The sequence below is a fragment of the Bidens hawaiensis genome, unplaced genomic scaffold (assembly GCF_021521415.1).
Source record: "Bidens hawaiensis isolate Kalapana, Puna unplaced genomic scaffold, B.hawaiensis_p1.1 tig00069306_1, whole genome shotgun sequence".
NCBI lineage: Eukaryota > Viridiplantae > Streptophyta > Magnoliopsida > Asterales > Asteraceae > Bidens > Bidens hawaiensis.
In genome coordinates, this window is record NW_027502233.1 from 19,224 (window position 1) to 34,038 (window position 14,815).

The 14,815-nt window shown below is 46.1% G+C and overlaps 1 pseudogene; it reads right to left on the minus strand.

Annotated features, from left to right (window-relative positions):
* Positions 1-13,426: 13,426 nt before the first annotated feature.
* Positions 13,427-14,157, minus strand: LOC143605424 (21 kDa protein pseudogene; annotated as a pseudogene).
* Between the last annotated feature and the right edge of the window lie 658 nt (positions 14,158-14,815).

The window sequence follows — 14,815 nt, forward strand, 5'->3', positions numbered from 1 at the left end:
CAGAGCGGAGATCAATCTTCGAGAAACAAGAGGCACCTTGGAGTTGATCAAAGAGGTCGTCAATACGCGGTAAGGGATACCGGTTTTTAATGGTGAGTTTGTTCAACTCGCGGTAATCAATACACATGCGGAACGATCCATCTTTCTTTTTAACGAACAACACCGGAGCACCCCAGGGCGAAGAGCTAGGGCGAATGAATCCTTTAGCAGTCAACTCTTGAAGTTGGCTGGCCAATTCTTGCATCTCAGCGGGTGCAAGACGGTAAGGAGATTTAGCCACGGGGGAAGCACCAGGGACAAGATCAATACGGAACTCGACTTCACGAGCGGGAGGGATACCAGGAAGATCATCAGGAAAAGCTTCAGGGAAATCACGCACAACAGGGATATCGCGAAGCTTCTTTCCTTCATCGGGTTTAACCACATGGGCTAGAAATGCAATACACTTCTTCCGCATGAGTCTTTGGGCTTCGGCGCAAGACATAAGTTTAAGACCACTGGAGGGTTTTTCGCCGTAAATAAGAAGATCACCATTTTCTCGAGGTATGCGAATCAATTTCTTGGCGCAAATAACTTCGGCGCGATTCTTCGAGAGCCAGTCCATACCAATGATAACATCAAAGCTTCCAAGAGGCATAGGGATGAGGTCGATTAGAAAATCGTTTTCGTTAAGGTTAAGCGTACAATCTTTAATCACCGAGTTTATTAAAACAGTTTCGCCATTAGCCAATTCAACTGAAAAATCTTCTTTTAAGTTATCGCGCGGTCGCGCAAGCTTCCGCTCAAAGGCGCGAGAGATAAAACTTCTATCGGCGCCAGTATCAAAAAGCATAGATGCATAAAATCCGTTAAGCAAAAATGTACCATTAACTACGTCGTTATTCGCTTGCGCTTGGTGCGCGGTTATGTTAAAAGCTCGGCCACGCGTCACTTGGTTCGAAATTTGGTTCACCGGATTCGCTTGAGTAATCTGAACTTGTAGCCTTGGGCACGCGTTCCGGAAATGACTTGGATCACCGCAGTTAAAGCACGATCTGGGTCGTGGGTTTTGGTAAGTTGGCTGTGGGTTCTGCGGGTAGGCTGGTGGTGTTGGCGCAATCGGATTGGAGGGAGGGGTTCTACAGTACTCAACGGAGTGACCTACGCGGCCACATCGGTTACATTGTCGACACGGGACTTGAGGTGGGTGATGAAGTCTACAGGTTGGGCAAAAGGGTTGGTTTCCTGTGTAAGGTTTCTTAGTTGGCGGGGCAGGAAGTGCTGGATTGGTTAAGGCATAGTTGTGGACTACAGGAGGTGCTGGGTAGGTTGACAGTGGGTTAGGCGCGTAAACTGGTTGATAAATTGGTTGCTGGACAATGGGCGGGTTGGTAAGCGCATAGGCTTGTCTGCGCCTACGTTTCTGGTTATGGTTTGAGGGTTCTGGTTTGGTTTCTGTTGGTTCAGGGACAGTCTTGGGTTTGGTCTTCTCAGTTCCCCGCAGGAACAGGGTTCCTGCTCTGACATGGTTGTCGCTGAGCACAGCGGCCAACTCAATGGCGTCAGAGAGGGTAACTGGGTTTCTGGCCCATACAGAATCTTGAATTTCCATGGGGAGACCCCCAAGGAATTTCTCTATGGCTCGGCGGGAAGGGGTAACAAGGTGAGGGACCAGTAAGCTTAGCTCGTGGAAGCGCGTCGCGTACTCGCGCGCTTCACCGCTGTATTGCTTCAAGTTCCAGAATTCTTCCTCCAGGCGCTTAACTTCGTTGGGAGGGCAGAATTCTCGCGTAAGAATTTCCTTGAATTCCTCCCATGTCATGCTAGAAGCAGCCTCTGCGCCACGCGCATGAGCTACTCCATTCCACCATGTAAGCGCTCTGGATTCCAAGACACTGGAAGCATATAGGGTTCGTCTTTCTGAGGGGCATTGGGTATGGAGGAAAGCGTTTTCAATCTTCTCAAGCCATTGGAGCATCACGGTGGCTCCTTCAAGACCTGTGAACTTCGGAGGGTTACCCGCATTAAAGGACTTAATGTTATAACTGGAGGTATTGTTTTGGCTCAAGGCTTGGGCTATTGCGGCGGCCATTTCCTGGGAACGTTGCTGTCTACGCATGCGCGAGGCTTCTCTCTCTGAAATCGGCGAGATAGCGGAGGCATTCTATAAAAGTTTTAATTTTAGTTAATATCTTGGTTTTAGCGCAAAGTTTTAATCTTATAAAGCTTGGTTTCACGGAGTTAGATACTATCAAAAGTTAAAGTAAAATAAATGATCCTAAATGCAGACTTAATAGAGGTAACAAATTCGAATCAAGAATCGACAATTCATGTATCACCATGACTTTTCGAATTCCCAATTTAAAATATACGGGCAAACGAGTATTGGAGATTGACGATTCATGTATCACCATGACTTTTCAATCCTCAATATAAAACATACAAGAAAATGAGTATTGGAGGTTGACAATTCATGTATCACCATGACTTTTCAAGTCTCCAACCTCAGAACATAATCGTAAATGGAAATTGAAAATCAACTATTCATGTATCACCATGACTTTTCGGATTTTCAATCCCAACAAACGAATATGTAAGTAAAATCAATAAAAATCGAAATTCACAAAAATCGAAATATCGCGAAATAGAACATAAAATCATATACTGCGCAAGTGCGAGCATATTCATAAATAACGAGTAATTAACAATAAGCGCGCAAACATGAGATTTCTCTCATGCGCGAGAAGGGACTCTTAGGTATTCTAGGCCGTTACGTCTAACCACCTATCCTAAAGTCAACGAGCTCTGATACCAATCTGTAACACCCCGACCAAAGGCGGATTATACATCGGGGCGCCACATATTGCTTCATTACTCGCGACACTATTGGTGTCAATATTTATTAATACACATTTTATCGCGCACGCGCAGCGGGGAAAATAAAGAACATAAATCAAACATAAATCAATATATTATAAATTATAACATTCAAACAACATTAACTTGTCTTGATACATTTTAATTCTAGGTCCAAAAGTAAAAACGTCCTACGTGTCCACAAGCTCCAAAACAGCTACTGCAAACCTGAACATGTGTTAAAATAAACGTCAAACACTTGCGTGTTGGTGAGAAATCAAGTTTAATAGATAATCATAGATAATCACAGTAAATCTGCGCGCAACACGTGTATGTCTAGAGTTTAACAAGGGTGTAATCAGATTGTGATCAAGCCTAATATAGTTCATAGATCATAGTTCAATCCATGCTCCCAATTGAGCATAAAAACGAGAAAACATCTGTGCAAGTGTAAACAAAGAAAACCGTAAACGATAGGTCTCCCGTGTTCAACTAATGGTACCAACGGAACTGCGGAATAGGCCGAACAAAGCGGTTAATGATACACACATACAAATAAACAGCCAAGTAAACGTCCTCAACACATGGGATACTGCGCGACTAAAGTTCATAAACAAGTTTAAGACTCAAGTTTTGTATGAACACATGAACATCCCAAAGCATTTAAAATAAAAAAGGATTAGATACGAGATAACTCACTTGATAAACGATGCGGTGATAGATAAAGCAAGAACCAACTTTAAACAAGCACAAGTTAACCTATAAATAAGATTATTGTTTTAACGATTGGTTTTAAGTCTTGATTATAAGTTAGCATAATTAATAAGTAAACTATTATATATAATATATATTACCGGAAAAGCAGGAAGAACAAGGAGGAAGACGGAGGCAGAGAGGAAGACGGCAGAGAGGAAGACGGCAGAGAGAGCAAGGAGCAAGAGAACAGGAGAGATTAAGTGTTTTGTGTGTGATGTGTTATGAAATATTATTATTATTTATAGAAAAACCCTAGGAGACATAATCCCTAGAAAAGGGGAAAAGATCTCAAAAAGCAAAAGATTCCAAAAGCAAAAGATATCAAAAGATATGGCAGCTGCAGGGGGCAAGATAAAGCTGTCAGGGAACAGTAAAAAGCATGGGCGGATCAGATAAAGGTACTGGTCAAGCATGGCAAAAGCAGATCTCAAAAGATAATGTCAGTCACTTTTTCTACCAACCAATGGGGGTTGGTACGCATGCTGCGCCGAAAGTAACTATTCAGACATTAGATAGGTTAGGTCAACAGCACAGAAGATAAGACAACACAAAAGCATACAGGCTGGAATAAACAGAAGAAAACTCAAAGGTTTAGCGCGAGAAGGCTGAGTGCGCGAGCGCGAAGGCTGGCACAAAAATCCTTAGCGCACTGCGGGAAGAATCACAAATCCTTAGCGTGCTGCGTGAAGAACAAGAATTCTAAGCGCATCGCGGGAGGAACATACATTCTTAGCGCATTGCGGGAAGAACATGCATTCTTAGCGCGCTGCGAGAAGAGCTCTCTTCACGCATCGCAGGAACAAGATGTCTTCACGCAGGCTTCCATATAAGGAGTCTGGCGCGTGGAGCTGCAGACATCCTTAGGCGGGAAGAACCAAAGGACAAGCAAAGAGGAGGGAAAACAAGGCGGAAAGAGAGAAGGAAGAGGGACGGGACGGCGGAAAGAAAGAGAGAGAGAGAGGCGGGAAGGAAAATATATAGTATTATTAAAAGTAAAATATAAGTATAAATATTAAATAATAAAAGAGAGATCGGGTCAGAGAAACGGGTACCTGGGTCGGGTCGGATCGGGGCAGATGTCACACTTATGTCACTTGCAGAAATTCCCGACTTTCCTGCTTGATCTTTGGGTATGATGCGGGTAGGTCTGTAACCTCCTCGCAAGTCAGGAGCGTTGAGTCCCACTTGTGTGGATTCTCCATGAGGTTTTGGTAGTTTTGAACATAGTGATCAATTATGTTTAAACCACCAATTCCATCTTGGAGCTTCAAACAATGTAGTTCTCGACGTTCCCGCTATGCGGGGATGTTATTCCCGTTTCCGCAAGCATTGCCCAGAAGATCCTTCTTGATTTCAATTCCCTGCGGAGCGCTAGGTATGTGAAGGGTTTTGCCTTAACACTGTACCCGCACTCGTCTTACGGTTACTTTACTTCCAAGGTATTCCTGGCGTCAATTCCCTGCGGGTGCTAGGTATGTGAAGGGTTTTGCCTTAACACTGTACCCGCACCCGTCTTATAGTTACTTGGTTGCCGAGGTATTCCTGGCGTCAATTCCCTGCGGGTGCTAGGTATGTGAAGGGTTTTGCCTTAACACTGTACCCGCATCCGTCTTATAGTTACTTGGTTGCCGAGGTATTCTTGGCTTCAATTCCCTGCAGGTGCTAAGTATGTGAAGGGTTTTGCTTAACACTGTACCTGCACCTGTCTTACAGTTACTTGGTTGCCAAGGTAAGGGGTATTTTCCCGCTTACTTTTGAATCTTTTTGAAATTTTTTGAAATTCGAAGAGTTGGTGAAAGGATAAGAACAGTCCAAACTGCTGTAACGTCGTGCGACGGTTTCTTCTGACTGTGTCAGGACGTGCAGGAAGTTATGGTGACGTGACAGTACCTGGTCATTCCAGACGCTTTTTCAGGCGCGTGGACGCGATTTTTCTGGCGCGTGGCCGCGAAATTAATGGTACGCGTCCTTTCAACAGCTGTTGCCAGCTTGCTTTTTGCCACGTGTCATAGTTTCATTGCACCTTCGAGTTCTCTCTCTTCCGCATTAAATTCATCGCATTAATTGCGATTAGTATATAAAGGGGGAGAGGGTTCTTTGTAATCCACACTTTCACTTTTCTCTTCATCTTCAAAACGATTTCCGGCGAATACTCACCTTTTCAGGCAAGCATTCTCTTGAAATTGTTTTCTTCTTTCATCTGCAAGATGTCTTCTCACGATCTCGAAGCTACAGCCCAGGAGGCTGGGGTGTACGCCGATGACAAGAGTACTGCTGGCGAGTGCCAGTGTGCTCTGCCTGTCGATCTTTATCAGTACATCGTCAGGAAGTTCATGCTCGAGTCTCTCGAGCCTGAGTTTCCTGAACCCCATCAGACGGTGTATGATGCCCCCAGAGGCAAGATCGGGGTATATGCTGCATTCTTTGTCTATGGGAATCTTAGGTTCCCGTTGACAAAGTTTGTGTACCGTGTCCTAGAGAGGCACGGTGTACACCTGACCGAGGTGCACCCGATGGCGATCGCGAAGATTCGCCACTTCGAGTGGGTGTGCCGGATTCTGGGCATTGAGCCCTTCGTCGACCGCCTGATGACCTTCTACTCTTGGAGGTGCATCCAGGGGTGGTATACCCTGATAACCCGGATCAAGGGTTTGAAGATTTGCGCAACCGAGCGCAGTCTTCGTTCATGGAAGCGGGAGTTCTTTTTCATCTCCGCTCGCGCCATCCCCCTTGCCATGAAGTTCAAGAATGGGCAAGCACTTCCCAGCCTTCACGCCTCCAACCACCAGGAGGCGGAATGGTTCTCGAAGATATCCCGAGTCCAATCTCCGGTTTACCGCTTTGCGGAGTCCGGGATGGTGATGCTCGGGATGAGCCGGGTGTGGAAGGATGCGGATGCGCGAAAGATCCCGATCGTCCTCGAATACGGTTTGAACTCTGTTCCTTACGGTATGCTCTGTTTCTTTTTGTTGATTTAGAATCTCTTCTAACTTCTTTCCTGTTTATTTCAGAGGGGAACGACTTGCAGTCGCTCCTGTATCCGCGGGAGGCTGACAGTCCCGCTCGGATGGATACTCGCGCTCTAGATGAGAACGAGTTGCCCATCCTTGAACAGACGGCGGATCGGTTCGTGGAGGTCTACCCGTCAGGCCACGAGATCCTGAGCGCCAGGCGGCCAGGTAAGGCGTTATTCAACCCTCGACCCCTCAATGCTGAAACCTCTGCTGGAATTCCTCTAATCTTATGTTCTGATGAGGAATCCGCAGATGGTCCTCCGTTGGTGCGGAAGAAGAAGGCTGCCGGCGGGAAGGGAAAGGAGAAGGTGGCCTCCACTGCCGATCCGGTGCCTCGGTCTGATTCAGAGGCCGAGAGCGAGGAGGTGGCGGGGAACCCGGCTGGTGATAGGACCACTGCTCCGGAGGCTGCGACTGTCACCTCCGGAGAGCCCCGGATGACGACGGTGAGCGGCGCAAAGAGGCCGGCTCCATCGGGTTCGTCCCCGCCTGTCCGCACTTTTAGGCTCAAGAAAACCCGTAAGTACAAACTTCCTTTATTTTTAACTTCATAGCTTTCCATCATTAACACTTATCTTCTTTGTGCAGGCGTGGATGTTGACGCATTCCAGGGTGGAGCCGGGAGGAGTACCTCCGGACCCATGACGGTAGGCTTGGTCAGCCTACCTGAGGCGACGACCCAGGTGGCTGCGCCTGCGCCTGCTTCCGCTGGTTCAGTTGCTCACTCCGTTGAGCCAACTGTTCCAGTTGTGATGACATCCCCGCCGGCCGTCAGTGCCATATTTACCGAATCTTTCACTGAGCCGGCGGTTACTTTTGCTGCGGATTCCGCAGCGGCGACAGCGGCGGCTTTTACCATGCCTCCGTCATCGGCAACGACGGCCGATCCTTCAGGTATGCATGGGGCTTCTCGCCAACCTCTGCCTCCTTCCCATCTACCTGACCTCTTGGACGGATTTCCCTTGGGTTCAGGTGATGGGTTTGGCGGCTATCGGCCTGTTATTGACCCTACAGGTGCGTAGGGTTCTTTTGGCCTTTTTATATTTTTATCATCTTTTCCTAACTGCTTTATGTTTTTTGCAGTGTCGGATTCCAATGAATTGTATGTTCCACGATGGAACATCCGCCGAGGAACAACCCTTCGCACACCTGTGGAGTGCGTGGAGTGGGCTCGTCACGCAGCTCCCAGTGGTGCGTTGGGGGAAGCCATGGCTAGCTACCAGAAGGGTAGGCTAACCAATGAGCTTCGGGTTCTCCTGGCCCGGATGCAGCCGCGCGTCGAGCTGCTTTGTCGTGAAAACGACAAGTTAAAAGCAGCTCGCCTTCAAGAAGTAGCTCGGGCGCGGGCTGTCCGGGAGGAGAACGTAAGGCTTACCGCAGTGGCTGCGGAAAAGGAGAAGGCCTTCAAGGCCCTCGAGGTTGAAGTTCAGGCCCGGCTCGAGGCCCGTTCCAAGGCTGCCCAAGCTGTTAACGAACAGCTTCGGCTGGCTAAGGAAACTGCAAGGAACACAACCGAGAGGGCCACCAAGGCTGAAGCTGTTGCTGAGCCTCTACGCGTGGAGAATGAGGAGCTTAAAGCCAGATTAGAGGCTCTCCAGCAGGCTCATGATGCCTTGGCGATGGAAGACGCCAAAAAGCTCCAAGAGATCTTGGACCAGAGGGGGGTGCTTGACCACACTGAGCGGAAGCTAAAGGGCGTCGAAGAGGCTGCGGCTAAAGAAGTGTTGCTTGCCAACCTCAACAAAAGTGAAGCCGAACGCGCCCGTAACGAAGCTCAAGCTGCCCTCCAGGAGGCTCTGGTTGCCAAGGAATGGTTTCTTCGAGAAGCGTTGTCTCAGGTATGTTTAGCTTCATGTCTTCACGCTTTTCTTTGTAAATAGAAAAGGTTTTGATACTTGTATTTTTTCTTGTAGGTTGTGCATCGGGTCTTCGCGAATACGTCTTATGACGATGCTATGAGCGCAGCCCTCAACGCTTCTCATGAGGATGGGGTAAAGGCCGGCTTCTTGCTTGGTCTAGGGTTCGTTGAGAAAGGCATCCCGCCTTCCAACTTCCCTTTATTTGATGTGGATACTGAAGCTGTATACGACCAAGCAGTGAATCAGTATGCCGCCTTCCCGCATCCGGTGGTGGAGAAGGTGAACGAAGTTGCTGCTGCTGATGATGGGCTAGCTATCCTTAAAGCTTTCCTTGAACCGCCACGCTCTACTGATGGTGCTGGTCCAAGTGGAAGTGGCCCTGAAGCTTGATCCTGAAGATCCCTTCCCACTGCTAGGATAGGTTTAGCTTGTATAGATTTATATTCTTGTAGGCGGGTAGTTACCCGGCCATTCTTGTAATGAATATTATGAAATATAAATCTTTGTGCGGGTAAGACCGCTATTTTCACTGGATTCCTTGCTTTATAAACGTTATATGACTTGCATACTTTAGTTTAAATTAGCAATTTTCCAAGTGTTTAGAATAAGTTAACCTTTGAACGTGGTAGATAATAGGTTGAAGTTTTGCTTCCTCTTTCGTGATTGTGCGGGTAGGACCTTCACTTGCACTTAGTAGGATGGCTAAACTTTACCTACATCTGACCTGCGTGGAGGTTTTCCTCATCTTTTTTGAAATTTCTAAGTGTTTAGGATAAGTTAACCTTTGAACGTGGTAGATAATAGGTTGAAGTTTTGCTTCCTCTTTCGTGATTGTGCGGGTAGGACCGTCACTTGCACTTAGTAGGATGGCTAAACTTTACCTACATCTGACCTGCGTGTAGGTTTTCCTCATCCTTTTGTTAGAAATTCTCTGTTTTGAATAAGTTATCCGTTCGACGCGCGGTTGTCAATAGGTTCGGTTTCCTCTCATGATTTGTGCGGTTAGGACCGGCACTTTCATTTAGTTGACCAAATTTACCTATGACTGACCTGCGTGAAGGTTTGCCGTTTTTTGGGTTTATGCGGGTTTTGCCGCCTTCCCCACGCAACGACTTTCCACGTAATTATGCGGTGAAAACCGGCATATCAGTGTTGAATAAATTAACCGTTCGACGCGCGGTTGTTAATAGGTTAGTGTTCAGTTTCCTCTATCATGATTCATGCGGATAGACCGGCACTTTCATTTAGTGGGATGACTGAACTTTACCCTTCAACTGACCTGCGTGAAGGTTTGCCGTTTTTTGGGTTTATGCGGGTTTTGCCGCCTTCCCCACGCAACGACTTTCACACTTATGTATGCGGTGAAGACCGGCATATCTGTGTGGAAAGTTCATAAAGTATAAATGTAAAATCATCAGCGTCGATGTTCTAAGAAGAATCATTTCCATTAGAAGTGGCTCTGGACCTTTTCTTTACAAATTTGGAATTGATCTACATGCAAACTGTGTAATTGAGCTCCCTTCCATGTTGTTGGGATGGGAGTGCCATCGAGCCGATATGCACCTGGTTCGGGATCTCGTTCTTTACGCAGCATGTAGTCTCCACATTGAAGCTGCAATTTTATTCGTGTTTTCCCCAGCTGGGGTTCTATACGCATCAGCCTGCTCAGCGTTCATTGCGCCACGAGGTGCGCGAGCGTCCCATCTCTGACAAATGCTTCGACCATGTCCTTTACGTCTGTGCATTCTTCAGTGTTGTGGCCTTTTGTCCTGTGAAAGTCACAGTATTTGCTCCGATCAGCATTGTGACGATGTCGGATTATTGGAGCCTTTGGCCATGGGAGCTCCTCAGTGGCGAATATCTCGGTGACGCTTTTGGTGAGTGGCGTCCATCTGGAGTTCTGGTTCGACTGTACGTTATCCCTTCCGCCTAACCGATGTTGCAAGCCGGATGAGGTGTCAAAGTTTACCCTTGACTGCCAAATGCCTAGCTTCCGCTTTTTGTTTAATCGGGCGGTAAGGACGTTGTCTTCTCTTGTTTTCTGGGTGTAGAGGTTTGTGTTCTGGGGGAGATCTCTACCCAGTTGCTTCTCCGTTTCCGCAAAGCGTTTAGCTGCTGTCATGATGGCATCCCATGTGGATGGCATGCCATCTTTACCCGTTAAGGTGCGGATGAGCTCTGGGTCGTTCGCGCCCTGGATGAAAGCAGCGCGAACAAGATCTTTGCTAACATTACCAAAACTTAGCTTCTTTGAGTTGAAGCGAGTGATGAAGTTTGGCAAAGATTCATCTTCCTCTCGAATTCATTTGAGGATTGTCCATTGTTCCTCGGTATACTTTCTTTGCTGGCTGAAGTGTTGGCTAAACTTTTGCTGGAAGTCTTCCCAACCGTAGATGTGGTGGACCGGTAGACGATCGAACCACGCTCTAGCAGCCCCAACAAGCGTCATTTGGAACATGTAACACCACGTAGGTTCCGTTCAACTACTGACGGTTGCCCCCGCTATGAACCTGTTCAAATGATCGTCTGGATCAGATATACCATCGTAAGTGCCGATGTTGGACATCTGTTTGGCACTTTTCGGGACGATTGCTTCCGCAATGTCCTTTGCAAATTTGGACGTTCCCGCCTTTGCAGCATTTGGTGTAAATGCTTTCGAGAAGTCACGTGGATTTCCACCTGTGTTTTTTGGTTTGAAGGTTTCTCCAAAACGCCTTCTCGGTTGGGAGTCCGTTTCCTTACGCTTCCCTTTTGCCCTATGGCGAGGGTTCGCGTCGGTGTCGGATTCCTCCGAGTATTCGCACTCACTACTCATGTTGAGCTGTTGAGTGCTTCCAAATTCGTCAGCCTGTTGGACGGAACGCAAGCGTTCGTCCAACTCAGCTTGGAATTCCTTTTGACGTGCTTCCGCCCATGCTTTAATTTCATCGAGTGTTTGGCGGGGGAGCCTCGTTCGTTCTCTCTCTAAACGGGTATCGGTGAATCCCAGTGAGCGATTATTTACTGCACTTGCCCCAGCTTGGGTAACTGGGGTAGTGTTCGTAAAATTTACTGCACTTGCCCCGGCTTGGGTAACCGGGGTAGTGTTCGTAAAAACTGTGTAGTCGCCGGTATTCCCCCCAGTAGCTGGGGTTGTGGTTACCGGAGTTTCTTTAACCATCTTTCCAGAAGTTTGAAAAAACTGAAAATAAATGAAGTTCTAGCTTTTATGCACGGATGGCGCCAATGAAGAAACACTAACGGGACCCCGGGCAGATTACAGGTAACCTGGGGGTTAGATAGATGTTTCCCACGAGGGGTTGGACCCGGCAAAGATGGTTCTTCTGATAACCTGCAAAACAGACACCGTGAGCTCGTCACTGAGAAGGGGGGGTTCCTCCTTGTGACCACCCTCCGGCGTGAGAATCAGACTAGATTGCTCTTGAATATAAATGTATATTAAGAGATTGCTAGAGCAGATATCATGTATAATATGTAATACGAGATAGTATATGATGATAAGATGATCATACCATTTGGGGTATTTATAGCCGAAGGTAGGTTTCCAAGAAGGTGTGGCCGGCTGAATAGTATTCCTGTTCTACCAACTGTGGCCTACGCACGTGCCCTGCTGGTAGTTGGTGGGTAGGCAGCGGCTGACAGTGACCAGGCCTGCTGTGTACTATTCCTTTTCCACCAACTGCCGGCTATGCACGTGGTATGACAGGAGTTGGTGAGTAGGCAGCGGCTAATAGTGACATACAGTAAAAGAGCATGCTGCTCGCCATACTGTTGTCAATAAGCTGTCGTATCTTTGGTCAGATCTTTTGCCCATACCTCGTCAGGTACAGTACAGAAGATCTTCCCGTATCGTACGGACTGGCTTATTTGGGCGGGAGTATTCCCCCTCCCGCCTTTGTGCGGGATTGTTCCCGGCTTTGCTCATTCCTTCAGGTGACAACTGAATTATTGAGAGCTAAGTGCCTTGTGCGTGTAGCCTTGCTGCGCGGGTGGCCTTCCCTGATGGCTTGTATCCGCAGCTGCGGGAACAGGCAGAGTACTTCACCATTGAGAGGCATTTCCTGCGAGAACAGTTTGCGTACTGCGCGTAAGGACGTCACGTCTCTGAGCTTGGTGGGTCCTGCGGATCCAGTTGGTTTCTGCGCAGACGTCTCTTCAAGGTGAGTCTTGCGGGTCCAACTGGGCTCTGCTGGGACCTACCTCTTCAGTAACACAAGTGAATACATCATCACTTTTTATTTATAGTTTACAAAGAAAAACAGTCAACAAATGCTAGGTCATTAGGGCGTATAGTAATCTTCAATGCTAGGCCATCGGATGGGAGCGACAAAAGAGATTACATATAATTACAATTAAAGAGTTTAATATTAGGGTTTTAAACAATACGAATCACTATATACTAATTAAATATGATATAGTTTTAATTATTTTGTTTTCACAATAACTTACACTTCATAATCATGAAATCACCATTTATATATATGGTGAGATTCACCATATAACATTGAGAGAGAAAAATAATCGTTTGATTGTTCATAGTTGTACACTTAATGAGTTATAGTTAAAACCATAGATTACTTAAAATAGTTTTAATTAATCCCTAAATTGTCAACAATCCAAGAATATTTGTTCAAAATTTAAACTACCCGTAAGGTACAAGCGAGACAATAAAGTGGAAACTGACCTCACATTTCGGAGCTCATAACACGACCAAAACGTTAGGTACCGACTTACCGTTGGGTCTTGCCACACTACTATTAATTAATTAATAAACAAAGCCTAAAAAAATGCAATCATTAAACATTATATTTAATTTAATCCTCAACACCCATTTAAGGCATAAATAAACAAAGAAACAAAATCATGAATAATTCAAAACTTATTAATTTTATAAGCTCAACAAAATATACATATTGCATGATAGTATTATACATCTTTATATAATTATATCTATAAAATTTAGACACTATCAAAGATATGCTAATATATAACACAAAAAGGTTCATTGATAGTGGTGTGGTTCACTAGAGCCCACCTATCATGCATCAACTAATGCTTTTGGGCAAAGTTGTTAACAAGTGCTAGAGCATTACTAGTAACATGTGCAACACTAGCTATCTGAGCCCGAACCGAAGTCTTGATCCGGCCCTCCATGGCCCGACCACCGAACCCGTCCATGCACGTGTTTTCATCGGTTAACGCCGAGCTGACCCATGTCTGGACATTACTCATGTGCCATACGAACTGTTGGCCCTTGACCCGTTCACAACTCTTGAGCTCCTGGATCGATTTCCCGACCCGGTCCAAACTATCACTCACTACTTCTAAACAGTCCCCAATTGCGGCCTTTTCGCGGGGCTTTAGCCCTTTGAACCTTTTTAACTTGTTGAGGTAGGATTGGGTGGCTTGGGACCGTTTAAGGCTCACGGCTAATGCGGTGTGGGCCAACTCGGCCCGGCTTGTTTTTATGGTTTTGGCGAAAGGGGAAAGTGTTTCTTCGCATACCGCGGGGTAGCGAACCGTGGCACATGATGATTTGATGAAGGTAGTGGTGGGCTTGACCCCGGTCGAGACCGCGGTTGCGGCTAGGTAGACAACGGTTAGGAAGATGAGTGGTATGGCTATTTTGGATTCCATTTTTGGTGTAGTGAGTTGATAATGTTATGGGTAATAAGAGGTTTGGGGTGGGTATTTATAGAGGTTGTTATGGGCCCGCCTAACTTGCTTGAGCCGTGTGAAAATGGGTGGTAGTGTTGGGTGCGGTTGGCTAACTTAGACTATTCACTAAATCACTATCACAACCAGTGTTTTATAAACCGGTTCAAACCGGCCGGTTGAACCAGTTAAACCGGATTTTGCATCGCAGGCCGGTATTTTGAGTCCGGTTTTTTTGGCCGGTTTGCAAGAACATCGTATCGCCGTTTTTGTCTAAAATACCGGTTTTTACCGGTAAACCGGTTTTATGTCCGAAATTTTTTTGATTATTGGCCCGTATTTTTTCAGAACTACTTTTAACCCAACAATTAACATTTACACGTGTAAACTTTAGGACTATTTTTTAAAAAATTATGTGCTTTTGCGTAGTTTTTTAAATATGAATTAACTTTTTAATTATTTTTTGTTATGAAATAATTTAGTTTTGGGTTATTTTTGTTACATTTATAGGTAATTTTAAGGTAAACTATTCAACCGGTCGAACTTTTCGGTATAACCCGGTTCAACCGGTTGTACCATTTTTTAGCCCAATCCTGTACAAGTAAAATACCGGATTTTAAAACATTGATCACAACTCAAACCAACCCAACCATTTATTAAAAAACTAATTTCTCTCACCTTCATCTATACAACCCA